Source organism: Nerophis ophidion, linkage group LG02, assembly GCF_033978795.1.
Source record: "Nerophis ophidion isolate RoL-2023_Sa linkage group LG02, RoL_Noph_v1.0, whole genome shotgun sequence".
NCBI lineage: Eukaryota > Metazoa > Chordata > Actinopteri > Syngnathiformes > Syngnathidae > Nerophis > Nerophis ophidion.
The window spans coordinates 53,434,604-53,447,666 of NC_084612.1; the positions used below are offsets into that span (position 1 = coordinate 53,434,604).

The 13,063-nt window shown below is 48.5% G+C and overlaps 1 protein-coding gene across 1 annotated transcript in view; it reads right to left on the minus strand.

Annotated features, from left to right (window-relative positions):
* The window catches only part of LOC133548252 (kinesin heavy chain-like), a 285,184-nt gene that overhangs the window by 30,346 nt on the left and 241,775 nt on the right, over positions 1-13,063 (minus strand). The gene's annotated exons all lie outside the window — the stretch shown is intronic.

Consider the following 13,063-nt stretch of genomic DNA (forward strand, 5'->3'; position numbering starts at 1 on the left):
GGTGCTACAGGCACTGATGGACAGGGCAGGGGGGGCATCAAACCCGAGAGGAGGTACCATGCAGCGCATGGAAGAGAACGAGGACCCCCATGCATACCATGCATGTCTTCGAGGCCACCGGCCACGGCGTGCGGATGGCCGGAGGCGGAGTGGGGCACCAGGCTGCTGCCGCTCCTGGCGGGGGAGGCGCAGCGGGCGGCGCTGAGTCTCCCAGCGGCCGCCCGCATGGAGTTTACGAACTTGCGCCGAGCCATCTTGGATCGGATGGGAAGCAGCCCAGAGGACCACCGACGCCGATTCCGGGCTTTGACGCTGGGCCCCGAGGACAGGCCCTTCACCCTAGCGCAACAACTGCGGGATGCAGCGACCAGATGGCTCCAGCCCCAGGCAGCGGAAAGTCAGATGTTTGAACTGGTGGTGCTGGAGCAGTTCCTCGCGGCGATACCGGCCCGGACCGCTGCCTGGGTGAAATACCACAGGCCCAGCGATCTGATGACAGCGGTGAACCTCTTAGAAGACCCCCTGGCGGTCCAGAAGGAGGCGGCCGCAAGACCCACACCGGCCCCACGGAGAAGGCTCATGGTACCGGAGGCCGCGAAAACCCCGGAGCCCCGTCCCCGACCGGCGTGGAACGCGCCGACCCACGAGCAGGTTCCAGCGTCGGACACTCTCACAAAAAAAAAAGAGACCCACGCACACACACGCCAGCAGTATTACAAGGGGGGAGGGGGAAATATAATCGTGCCTCTGCTTCTTGTTTTCAGGGTACCGGCGTTGCTGATGGCGGGCTTCCCTCGCAGACGGCACTGTGAACACCAGGGCAGGTGTGTTGGAGGTGCGGACAGCCCGGTCACACGCGGCGGGAGTGCTCCGCAATGGAGGTGGGCCAGGTGGTCCGGGTTGACGGGCCTCCAACACCCTCCCCCGATCCAGGGGAGACGTACTGCGTCCCGGTAAGGGTTCAAGGGAGTACACACCGGGCTATGGTGGATTCGGGCTGTAAACAGTGCATGATCCACCAGAACCTGGTTCGACCCGGGGCGTTGAGGCACGCGACACAAGGGAGGGTAATGTGTATACATGGGGATGTGCACACGTATCCCGTGGTGCCTGTCGAAATCTGGTATCGGGGCCAAAAACATACGGTAAAAGTCGCCGTAAGCGCGCGACTGACGCACTCATTGATTTTAGGGACAAATTGGCCGGGGTTCAGCCAGCTAGTGGAACAATGTATGGGGATGCGTTAACGGGTTGTAGGACAGGGGAGTAGCGGCGCTGTCGAGCGGGAACCGGCGGGGGCTTTGCGGGAGGCCCCCCCGGCCCCCCAGTGGAGACCCACGGAGGACTTTCCCCTCGAACAGTCCCGTGATGAAACTCTGCGCGCGGCCTGGGACCTTGTGGATTATATCGACGGTTAGCTGGTGCACCCGGGGAAACCGTGGGTATTTCCACACTTTTCCATTATTAGAGATAGGCTATACCGGGTGACCCGTGACACTCAAACAGGCGAAGAATACACCCAATTGTTGGTGCCAAACCCCGCCGGGAAATGGTTTTCCAGGCGGGGCGTTGCAATCCCCTCGCAGGCCACATGGGGTATGAAAAAACACTTAATCGGGTCATGGTCCGGTTCTATTGGCCAGGCATCCGGGCAGACATACGCCGATGGTATACTGCCTGTCCGGACTGTCAGCTGGTGAACCCGGCGGCCATCCCAAAAGCCCCGTTGCGGCCATTACCGCTCATAGAGGTCCCATTCGATAGAATCGGAATGGACCTCATCGGACCATTTCACCCGGGCACACGGGTATATCGATTTGTGTTAGTCTTAGTGGATTACGCAACCCGATATCCCGAACCATTGCCGCTGCGCTCCATCTCTGCAAAGAGTGTAGCACAAGCACTCTTTTCGGTCATCTCCCGGGTAGGGATTCCGAAAGAAATCCTTACCGACCAGGGCACGTTCTTTATGTCGCGCACGATAAAGGAATTATACGGATTACTGAGAATTCAATCTATCCGCACCAGCGTTTACCATCCACAAACGGATGGCCTGGTGGAAAGATTGAATAAGACACTGAAAACCATGATCCGTAAATTCATACACGAGGACAAACCTAATTGGGACAAATGGCTGGATCCCTTGATGTTCGCGATGCGGGAGGCACCCCGGACCTCCCTCGGCTTTACGCCCTTTGAGTTACTTTACGGCAGGAGGCCGCGAGGCGTGCTGGACCTTATTAAAGAAAGCTGGGAGGAAGGCTCCAGCCGCAGTAAAATAGAAATTAAATACGTGTTGGACATGCGAGCAAAACTTCACAAGGTGGCGCACTTATCACGGGGAAATTTGCTCCGCGCCCAGCAACGGCAACAGCGCACGTACAATCGGGGGACCCAGCTGAGGAAATTTTCACCGGGAGAAAAAGTACTTGTACTACTCCCAACCTCCAGCTCTAAATTACTGGCCAAGTGGCAAGGGCCCTTTGTGGTCACACGGCAGACTAGCGAGGTAGATTACGAGGTCCGGCGCTCGGACCGGGGCGGAAACATGCCAATTTACCACGTGAACCTGCTGAAGGCATGGAGGGAGGCCGAACCTGTCTCCATGGTGACGGTAGTGAAGGAGGAGGAGGAGCTGGGGCCGGAGATCCCGCTCTCCGCCTCTACCCCTCCTCTTCCTTGTGATGACCAGCTCATATTGGCACAAAGAGCGGAGGTTGCTGAATTACAGCGTCAATATTCAGATGTGTTCTCCGCGCGGCCCGGGCGCACGAACCTCATCTGCCATCGCATTGAGACCAGCCCGGGAATTACGGTGCGGTCTCGCCCCTAAAGGCTTCCTGAGCACAAGTGCATGGTGTAGTCCCATCGTGCTAGTAGGGAAGAAAGATGGGTCTATACGCTTCTGTGTGGATTACCGCAAGGTGAATGAGGTGTCACGTTTCGACGCGTACCCAATGCCTCGGGTCAACGAGCTCCTGGATCGGCTAGGCACTGCGCGTTTTTTTTCCACACTGGATTTAACCAAGGGATACTGGCAGATTCCCTTATCGCCAGAGTCCCGGGAAAAAACGGCCTTCTCCACTCCAGAAGGCTTATACCAATTTGTGACACTCCCGTTTGGCTTGTTCGCCCGCGACGTTCCAGCGCCTCATGGACCGGGTGCTGCGACTCCACGAGGCCTACGCAGCGGCATACCTGGATGACGTCATCATCCAGGGTAACAGCTGGGAAGAACATCTGCAGCGGGTGGGGGAGGTACTTGAGTCCTTGAGGCGGGCGGGGCTCACCGCCAACCCCGGGAAGTGTTCAATTGGTCGGAGGGAGGTACAGTATCTGGGGTATCACTTGGGGGGGGGACAAGTGCGACCGCAGGTTGACAAAACGGCGGCGATCGCAGCATGCCCGCCCCCCAAGACGAAAAAGGAGGTGAGCCGCTTCATTCCCCGATTTGCGGACTTGACCAGCCCACTGACCAACCTCACCCGAAAGGGTGCGCCAGAACTGGTCCAGTGGACGGAGCAGTGCCAGCAGGTGTTCGAACAGGTAAAATCTGCACTCTGCGAGGAGCCGGTACTGTGCATGCCTAACTTCTCCATCCCTTTCTGTCTGCAGGCGGATGCGTTGGAGCGGGGCCTGGGGGCGGTGTTGTCGTAGCAGGTGGTGGGCGTCGACCGCCCCATCCTATACATCAGCCGGAAGCTCTCGGACCGGGAGGCGAGATACAGTACGGTGGAGAGAGAGTGCCTCGCGGTCCGATGGGCGGTCGGGGCCCTCCGGTATTACCTGTTGGGGCGCCCCTTCAGCCTCTGCTCAGACCACAAGCCGCTCCAATGGCTCCACCGCATGAAGGATGCCAACGTGCGGATCACCCGGTGGTACCTCGCGTTGCAACCCTACGACTTCCGGGTGGTCCACCGGCCGGGTACGCATATGGCCGTGGCCGACTTCCTCTCTCTCCCCTCTTCGGGGGTGGGGGGGAGTGGTCGGGGCCGGACGGATGCCCGGCCTTAAACTGGCGGTGGAGGCCTGTGGAGGGGCGTGGTCGACGCGTCCCCTGCGGGCGGGACATGTGCAGGAGCCGGCTGTGAAGCGATGACAGGTGAGGAGATTTCTCAGCTGGAACGAGTCATCTAATCACCTGTCTCTTTATCAGGACGGCCGTAGGCAGTGAGAGGGGTCGAAAAGACCAGGCGAGACCCGGAGAGTCCCGACAGAACGACTGGCGAGCGCAGGCTGCAAAGCATCTCGGGGGTCTGAATTGTTGTACGTGAAAAAAAAAGGAAAAAGAAAATAAAACAGTGTCAAGCCAGAGTGGTGATTCCGAGTGGTCCTGAAGAGCACGGGCAGGAAGAACGTCACAACATCAAAGCCTGGCTTTCAGCTAACTTCCTGAGTCTAAATGAAGACAAAACAGAAGTTATGTTGTTCGGTCCAAGTTACTCTCCCTCCCCCAACATTGACCTCGGCACTCCGTATCTCAGCGACTGTGTCACATACCTGGGGGTAAAGTTTGACTCAGATTTTAAATTCGAAAAAAAAAAATCAGCAGGGTCGTTCAAAAAATCTTTTATCAATTACGCCAAATAGCGAAAGTGAAACCGCTTCTGTCAGGACATGATCTCGAGAAATTAATTCACGCCTTTATCTCAAATCGCTTAGACTACTGCAATGCCCTGTATGTAGGCATTAGCCAGGCCTCCCTCGCCCGTCTGCAGCTAGTTCAGAACTCTGCTGCTCGTCTGCTATCACAGACCCGCAGACTTGAGCACATCACCCCTATATTAGCATCACTTCACTGGCTCCCTGTGCATTATCGAATCAATTTTAAACTCCTTCTATTTGTTTTGAAATGTCTAAACAACCTCGCGCCAACATAACTCTCTGACCTCCTTCAGCCTTACTGCCCCACCCGATCAGCTGCTACTGACGGTCCCTGACACAAGGCTGAAGCTTGGAGGTGACAGAGCTTTCGCTGCTGCTGCTCCCAAGCTCTGGAACGACCTACCTCTGAGTGTTAGACAAACCTCCTCTCTTCTTGTTTTTAAATCTCTCTTAAAAACATACTTTTATTCCTTGGCTTTAAACACTGAGTGATATCCATCCTGCAATGGCGCCCCATCATACCCCTGCTGTGAACCTGTTTGTATGTTTTATTTATTAATTTTTTATCATGTTCTGTTTGTTTTGTGTTGTTTGCTCGGTTCTCGTATCATCTTTTAACCTGCCCATTGTACAGCACTTTGGCTACCCCCTGTGGTAAATTTTACATGTGCTTTATAAATAAAGTTGATTTTATTTTATTTGATTTATGCAGATCCCAAATACACAACAACAGATACCAATAGGTAGGAAACATTTTTTGCACAATAGGTCACCTTTACGAAGACAATCTTAACTCTTAAAGGTTAGTTTATTATAGGACGGGATAACTCCCCACACAAGCTTTTCTGCAGACAAACAACTCTCCTCAGCCAAATCAGATGGGACCACTTGTCTACCTGCCGGATTATCACTGCAGAGTCCAATTGAGTCAATTACATTACGGGTGCTTTAGTGAACAGTTATGTCTGCCTTATCTTGCATCCCTGAACTACTCATCTGGAGAATTGTCAACCATTTGGCTTCTGCCAGACATGAAACTTAATAAATACACACTCTCTGGGTGCTTTATGTGCATTGTAATTCCATTTAAAACACAAGATTGTCATTGGTTTGCAGTTGTATAGAACTGTGCCCCGTTATACTAAAGCCCTGTTTACACTAAGCCGGATAAGGTTATCCCACCTAACCTTATCCGTGTCCACGCACAATAATGCCACCATTTGTGACCCCCTCCGCCCTCCGTCTGCCGGGCAACCTAATACGCATGTGCGGAAAATGCGCTCGTCATAGTCACCTCCGTTGTTGCTTTGTGTGCAAGTTCTTAAATTTAACTAAATATGAACAATATCCAGTGTTGTGGTATTTCAATTAACTGGAATCCATGATGCTGTGGGGCCCTATTGTAGTGAATCACACCTCAAATCTTTATTAGACACGTAAACAATGTGATAAAGAACATTTGACAACAATCAAACTAAGGATCTAGATATTAGGTCAGGACACTCCTCACTCTTTTGCCTTCACTTTCATTGTCCATTCCTTTTTGGTGACTTTATATACTATGCACTTAGAGGTTGAGTCCGCGACCTATACGGCGGACAATAACTGATACAGTCTGCTTTGCCAGTCCAAAAGCAGTCGCTGTTTTCCGTAGTTAGTCCTCCCTCAACGTCCAGGTAATACAAAGCACACGCTACCTTTTTATCTCACATCCACGGTAGCCCGCATTCTCGTTGTCTTTCCCTCGACAAATGGACAAAGTATTTCGCTAAGTAGAATCACAGCTGATCTGGACATTGGAGAGTTCTCTTGCCATCTGAGAAGTGTTGTATCCCAAATAGCTGCAATGGCTTTCTCTTAAGGTATTCATGTGTGATTTCCACAAGTGCCTGTACATGTATCTCCAGATAAGAGCTGGAGATTCAAGAAATACACGGCGCACTTATCCATGTAAAGATTTGTCTGAGCAGGGGAACCTTAAACGCTGGTTTAGTGTGGCTGAAACGGGGCTTAGGCTAAATAATTATTCATTTAGGGGTTAAACGACTTAGTGTAGACATAGCCTAAGGGTCATTGTAGTATTTCGGTCATCTCATGCTGCTGTTAGGGTAAATACAATGTGATACTTCAACACCACTCCCATGATAAATATGCACTGGTCACAACATTGTCCGTGTAAAGAAACAATTTGATCCTTGTATTGGGTCTTATTATAGTGTATTGATTGTGCAGGAGTCCCTAATAGTGTAGCTACTAGCCAGTGAGCTTCTACTCATTGTTATTCATGGCTTGGGCTGTCGTAAATTTGGTGGCACTTTGCACAAATTTAACGACTTGGTTATTTTCAGGGAGCCTCATGGGTGGCCAGACGTTTGCATCGAGAAAATATGTGGCAGATAATGAAAATCTAAACCCAGCAGGATCCCTCACAACGTTTCCTGAAATAAAACCAGAAAGCCATTTTTACCCACATGTGGTAGTTTTACATGTTTGCTGTAGATCTTGTTGGAAAAAAAAAATATGCATCCGTGGAAATCATCGCAAACATACTGGAAAGTAAAATGATGTTTAATTTGGATAGTCATTCAACAAAATATTTGTAATTGGGATTGTAGTTGTCAGTTTTAGCTTTTCCAGTTTCATTTCAGTCTCCACAGCTGGAGTCAAGAAGGTGTCGTTAACATAACCGAGTCAATGCTGTTATTCTGGATGACATGAAGTGACACATGGAGCCTTATCTGTCAGCTCCAGACACCTTCAGGCTAAGTTCACTTTGAAGGTACAGTATATTGCCAAAAGTATTTGGCCACCCATCCAAATGATGAGAATCAGGTGTCCTAATCACTTGGCCTTAGGTGTATCCAATCAAGCACTTAGGCATGGAGACTGTTTCTACAGACATTTGTGAAATAATGGGCCGCTCTCAGTGATCTCCAGCATGGAACTGTCGTAGGATGCCACCTGTGCAACAAATCCAGTCCTGAAATTTCCTCGCTCCTAAATAGTCCAAAGTCAACTGTCGGCTTTATCATAAAAAAAAAGTGAAAAGTTTGGGAACAACAGCAACTCAGCCACCAAGTGGTAGGTCACATAAACTGACAGAGAGGGGTTAGCAAATGCTGAAGCGCATAGTGCAAAGACTTTCTGCACAGTCAGTTGAAACAGAGCTCCAAACTTCATGTGACTTTCCAATTTGCCCACGTACAGTACGCAGAGAGCTTCATGGAATGGGTTTCCATGGACGAGCAGCTGCATCTAAGCCATACATCACAAAGTTAAATGCAAAGTGTCGGATGCAGTGGTGTAAAGCACGTTGCCACTGGACTCTAGAACAGTGGAGACGCCTTAGAGAGGAGAGAGGGGTCGAAGATTGTTTTTTTGGTTTCGTGCGGCGTCTTCAGTAATGCGGACGCTGTACCGATCACGCTTTTCCATCTGGCAATCTGATGGACCAGTCTGGGTTTGGAGGTTGCCAGCAGAATGCTACATTTTGGACTGCATTGTGCCGAGTCGGAAATTTGGTGGGGGAGGAATTATGGTGTGGGGTTGTTTTTCAATGAGTTGGGCTTGGCCCCTTAGTTCCAGTAAAAGGAATTTTGAATGCTCCAGGATACCAAAACATTTTGGACAAGTCCATGCTCCCAACCTTATGGGAACAGTCTGCAGCGGGCCCCTTCCTCTTCCAACATGACTGTGCACGAAAGCACTGTCCATAAAGACATGGATGACTGAGTCTGGTGTGGTTTAACTTGACTGGCCTGCACAGAGTTCTGAGTATGTGGGTTCTGAGCCTAGGATGTCATTGTGGCTTGTGCAGCCCTTTGAGACACTTGTGATTAATGGCTATGTAAATAAACATAGATTTGATTTGACTTTGGCCCCTTCTATACTAAGGTTATCCAAGGTAAATCCCACCTAACCTTATCCTTGTCCACACACACACAATGATCGTTTAAGACCCCCTCACCCCCTCCGTCCACTGGCGCAACACGACCTAATACGCATGCGCAGAATATCATAAATTAATCAAATCTTTAATAAACATGTGAGCGTAAACAATGTGATAAAGAACATTTGACACCAATCAATCTTGGGATCTAGATATCTGGTCAGGACACCCCTCACTCTTTTGCCTTCACTTTCATTGTCCATTCCTTTTTGGTGACTTTATATACTATGCACTTAGAGGTTGAGTCCGCGACATATACGGCAGACAATAACTGATACAGTCTTCTTTGCCGGTCCAAAAGCATTCGCCTTTTTCCATAGTTAGTCTTCCCTCGACGGCCAGGTAATATAAAGCACACGCTACCTTTTTTATCACATCCGTGATAGCCCTCATTCTCGTTGTCTTTCCTTCGACAAATGGACAAAGTTTTTCGCTAAGTAGAATCACAGCTGAGCTTGACATTGGAAAGTTCTCTTGCCGTCTGAGAAGTGTTGTATCCCAAATAGCTGCAATGGCTTTCTCTTAAGTTATTCATGTGTGATGAAGGAGAAACACAGGCATGTCTGGATGACTTGCCTCCATTCCAGTGGTTAGCTCCGAGTAACAAAACCACTTTATTATGAAGCTGGCTGTGACGCTTACTTTTCGGCGGTCTGGGAGGCGGTCTTTCTGGTGTCACTTTCTCTCCGAATTTAATTTGTAAAAACGATCTCAATGAGTCCATACAACGCTAAGAGCCTGAGATTTAAGTAATATATGGCGCACTTACCCATGTAAAAAAGTGTCTGAGGAGGGGAACGTTAAACGATAGTTGAGTGTGGCGGAAACGCGGCTTAGGATAAATAATTGTTCCTTGAAGGTGTAGACATAGCCTTTAACAAAGATGTAATGCTCTATGGTCAGTGACTAACAAAAAATAATGACTAACAATAGCGACTGGCTCGTATATGCACATGCATCCTCTGCTTGTTAAGTTAAAGTTAAAGTACCAATGATTGTCACACACACACTAGGTGTGGCGAAATTTGTCCTCTGCATTTGACCCATCCGCTTGTTCACCTCCTGGCAGGTGAGGGGAGCAGTGGGCAGCAGCGGTGCCGCACCCGGGAATCATTTCTGGTGATTTAACCCCCAATTCCAACCCTTGATGCTAAGTGCCAAGCAGGGAGGTAATGGGTCCCATTTTTATAGTCTTTGGTATGACTCACTTCATAAAAAATGTTGCCGTCAAACTTCTCGGTTTCATTTGTTTGCTTTGACAAAATAGAATAAAAAACATTTGGATTCTTTTTGCATTTGAATCTTAAATACTTGCACTGTCTTCCATGAAAACTGTGACGTTTGGTGGGCATGGTGGAGCGGGTGTGTTCTTTCAAGATGCACTTCGGGCTCGAACACAGCGTAAAGGTAAGAGAGTCTAGATTTATTAAAACTTAAACAGACTAGGAAACAGAAAACTTGCACTATGTAGAAAAAGCAAAACAAACAGAACTAGCATGGGAGCTAGAAGAAAACAAGCATAGAATGGGAGCTAGCAAAATACAATAGCAGGTTTACAAGAAACAGGGATCAGCGTCGTCACTTGTTACGGGTAACAAAAGCTATGATTTGAGGACGAGTCAACTGAAAAGGCAGGCTTGAATACAGAATGTGATTACAAACAGGTGTGAGTCAAAAACAAGAAGCAGGTGACACCAATGTGTGATTATAGCAACACAACAAACAGGAAGTGCCACCAGGAACTAAGGAAGTCAAACACCAACAGAATACGATACAAAGACGAAACCAAAACCAGAATAAGACATGATCCGGGCAGCGGATCATGACAAAAACGTACTTTGTATGATTGCTGTGTGACACGTCTTCATGTTCCTTTTGACCTTGCTTTTTTGCATCTTTGCTTAGGTTATTGGTATATTTGCGGTTTGGTGGCTGCAGGATTAGGTCTCTGCTTTTTGCAGATGATGTGGTCCTGATGGCTTCACCTGGCCAGGATCTTGAGCTGTCACTGGATCAGTTCGCAGCCGAGTGTGAATCGACCGGGATGAGAATCAGCACCTCCAAGTCCGAGTCGATGGTTCTCCCCCGGAAAAGGGTGGAGTGCCATCTCCGGGTTGGGGGGGAGACCTTGCCCCAAGTGGAGGAGTTCAAGTACCTAGGAGTCTTGTTCACAAATGAGGGAAGAGTGGATCGTGAGATCCACAGGCGGATCGGTGTGGCGTCTTCAGTAATACGGACGCTGTACCGATCTGTTGTGCATGTTGAAGAAGGAGCTGTGCCGGAAGGCAAAGCTCTCAATTTACCGGTCGATCTACGCTCCCATCCTCACTGAGCTTTGGGTTATGACCGAAAGGACAAGATCACGGGTACAAGCAGCCAAAATGAGTTTCTTCCGCCGGGTAGCGGGGCTCTCCCTTAGAGATAGGGTGAGAAGCTCTGCTATCCGGGAGGAGCTCAAAGTAAAGCTGCTGCTCCTCCACATTGAGTGGAGCCAGATGTGGTGGTTCGAGCATCTGGTCAGGATTCCACCCAAACGCCTCCCTAGGGAGGTGTTTAGGGCACGCCTGACTGGTAGGAGGCCACGGGGAAGACCCAGGACACGTTGGGAAGACTATGTCTCCCGGCTGGCCTGGGAATGCCTCGGGATCCCCCGGTAAGAGCTGGACCAAGTGGCTGGGGAGAGGAAAGTCTGGGATTCCCTGCTTAAGCTGCTGCCCCCGCGACCCGACTTCGGATAAGCGGAAGAAGATGGATGGATGGATGCTTTGGATATAAGGTTTCCTTCGGGTTATTGTTGATGTCCTTCATTTTATCTTCGGAGATGCAGACACTCCCTGAGCTGGACTAAGTTACTGGAGGTGCAGTGTGTGATTCCAATCAGCAACCTTTTAATCACCTCAGCTGCAACAGGAGAGAATTATTGTTTGTTTGCCACAGATGCATTGCCACAACGTCCTCGCCTACTTCTTTCAGCTTCTTCTTGCTGTTTCAGTAGCCTGCAAATTAGACTCTAGTGTGTGTTCTTCTTTATTTTTCTATATATTACATTTTATATATATATTTTTTGGGACAGTGTGATGAATACACTTTTCAGTTCATGTTTGTCTTGTCTCTGCATCCTGGGATCCATTAACTTTCCTGTCGTGGCCACAATGTTGCATTTTTGTGTGATTTCTCCAAAATGAATCTATTTATTGTTATTATTCAACTTCAACTTATTATTGTTCTTCTCCAAATTTTGGCGCGCTTTACCGTTCACATTTTTCACCCGATTCAAAGCGTTACAACTTCAAACTGTTCAGCCTCTTCGGGAATCGCAGGCTTTCCCTTGACAAATTCCAAAAATTCAAATTTTTCCCATTCAAAATGAATTGGCTATTTTTCTAAATTCCACCATTTGCAAATTTTTCAACCTATTCAAACCATTCCACCTTCTACACATTCCACCATTCCGGACATTAAAACTACCCTTTTTCCAAGTTCCAAAAAATTCCAGGATTTTCCAGAATTCCTGTTTTTCCAAAGCCCTATTTCCACCCTTTTTTACTAGCGACTAGTCCTTCCACATTTTTCAACCCACTTCAACCGTTCCATCGTCAAAACATTCCTCTTACTCAAGAAAAAAAACAAAATTGCTTTTTGAAATGGAAAAATTCCCAGTTTTCCCGAACTTCTAGGATTTTTGTAATACCATTTCTCAGTTCAACATGTTACTACTTCAACATTTCTCAACACCAACCATTTCAACTCATTCTGACCATTGAAGTTTTTTACCATTTTCAAAAAATTTCCCGCTTTTCCCAAGTTTTTCTGAAATTCCCAATGAAAAGAATGGGACATTCTTCAAAGTTCCACAACTTCCACATGTTTATATCTGATTCAAACTGTTTCAATTTCAAAATATTCAGCCTGTTTGGGAATTGTGTATTTTCCTTCAAAGATTTTAAAAATAATTCCCGGATTTCCCACATTTCCTTTTTTTTTTTGCATTTTCCCCATTCAAACTTAAAGAATGGGGAATGAAAAAAGGAGGATTACCTCCAAATTCTTCAGGACAAGATAAAATCATCAGCCCGGAGGTTGGGTCTTGGGCGCAGTTGGGTGTTCCAACAGGACAATGACCCCAAACACACAGCAATGGAGGAAGTGGCACGCTCCAAGCTGTTCCCACAAGGTTGGGAGCATGGACTTGTCCTAAATGTTTTGGTACCTTGGAGCACTCAAAGTTCCTTTCACTGGAACTAAGGGGCCAAGTCCATCTCCTGAAAAACAACCCCACACCATAATTCCTCCTCCACCAAATTTCACACTCGGCGCAATGCAGTCCGAAAGGTAGCCTCCTGGCAACCTCCAAACCCTGACTGGTCCATCAGATTGCCAGATGGAAAAGTGTGATTCATCACTCCAGAGAAGGTGTTTCCACTGCTCTAGAGTCTAGTGGCGACGTGCTTCACACCAGTCATACATCAGCAAGTCCCTTGGACTTGCTGATGTCTCAAAAGTCTAAAA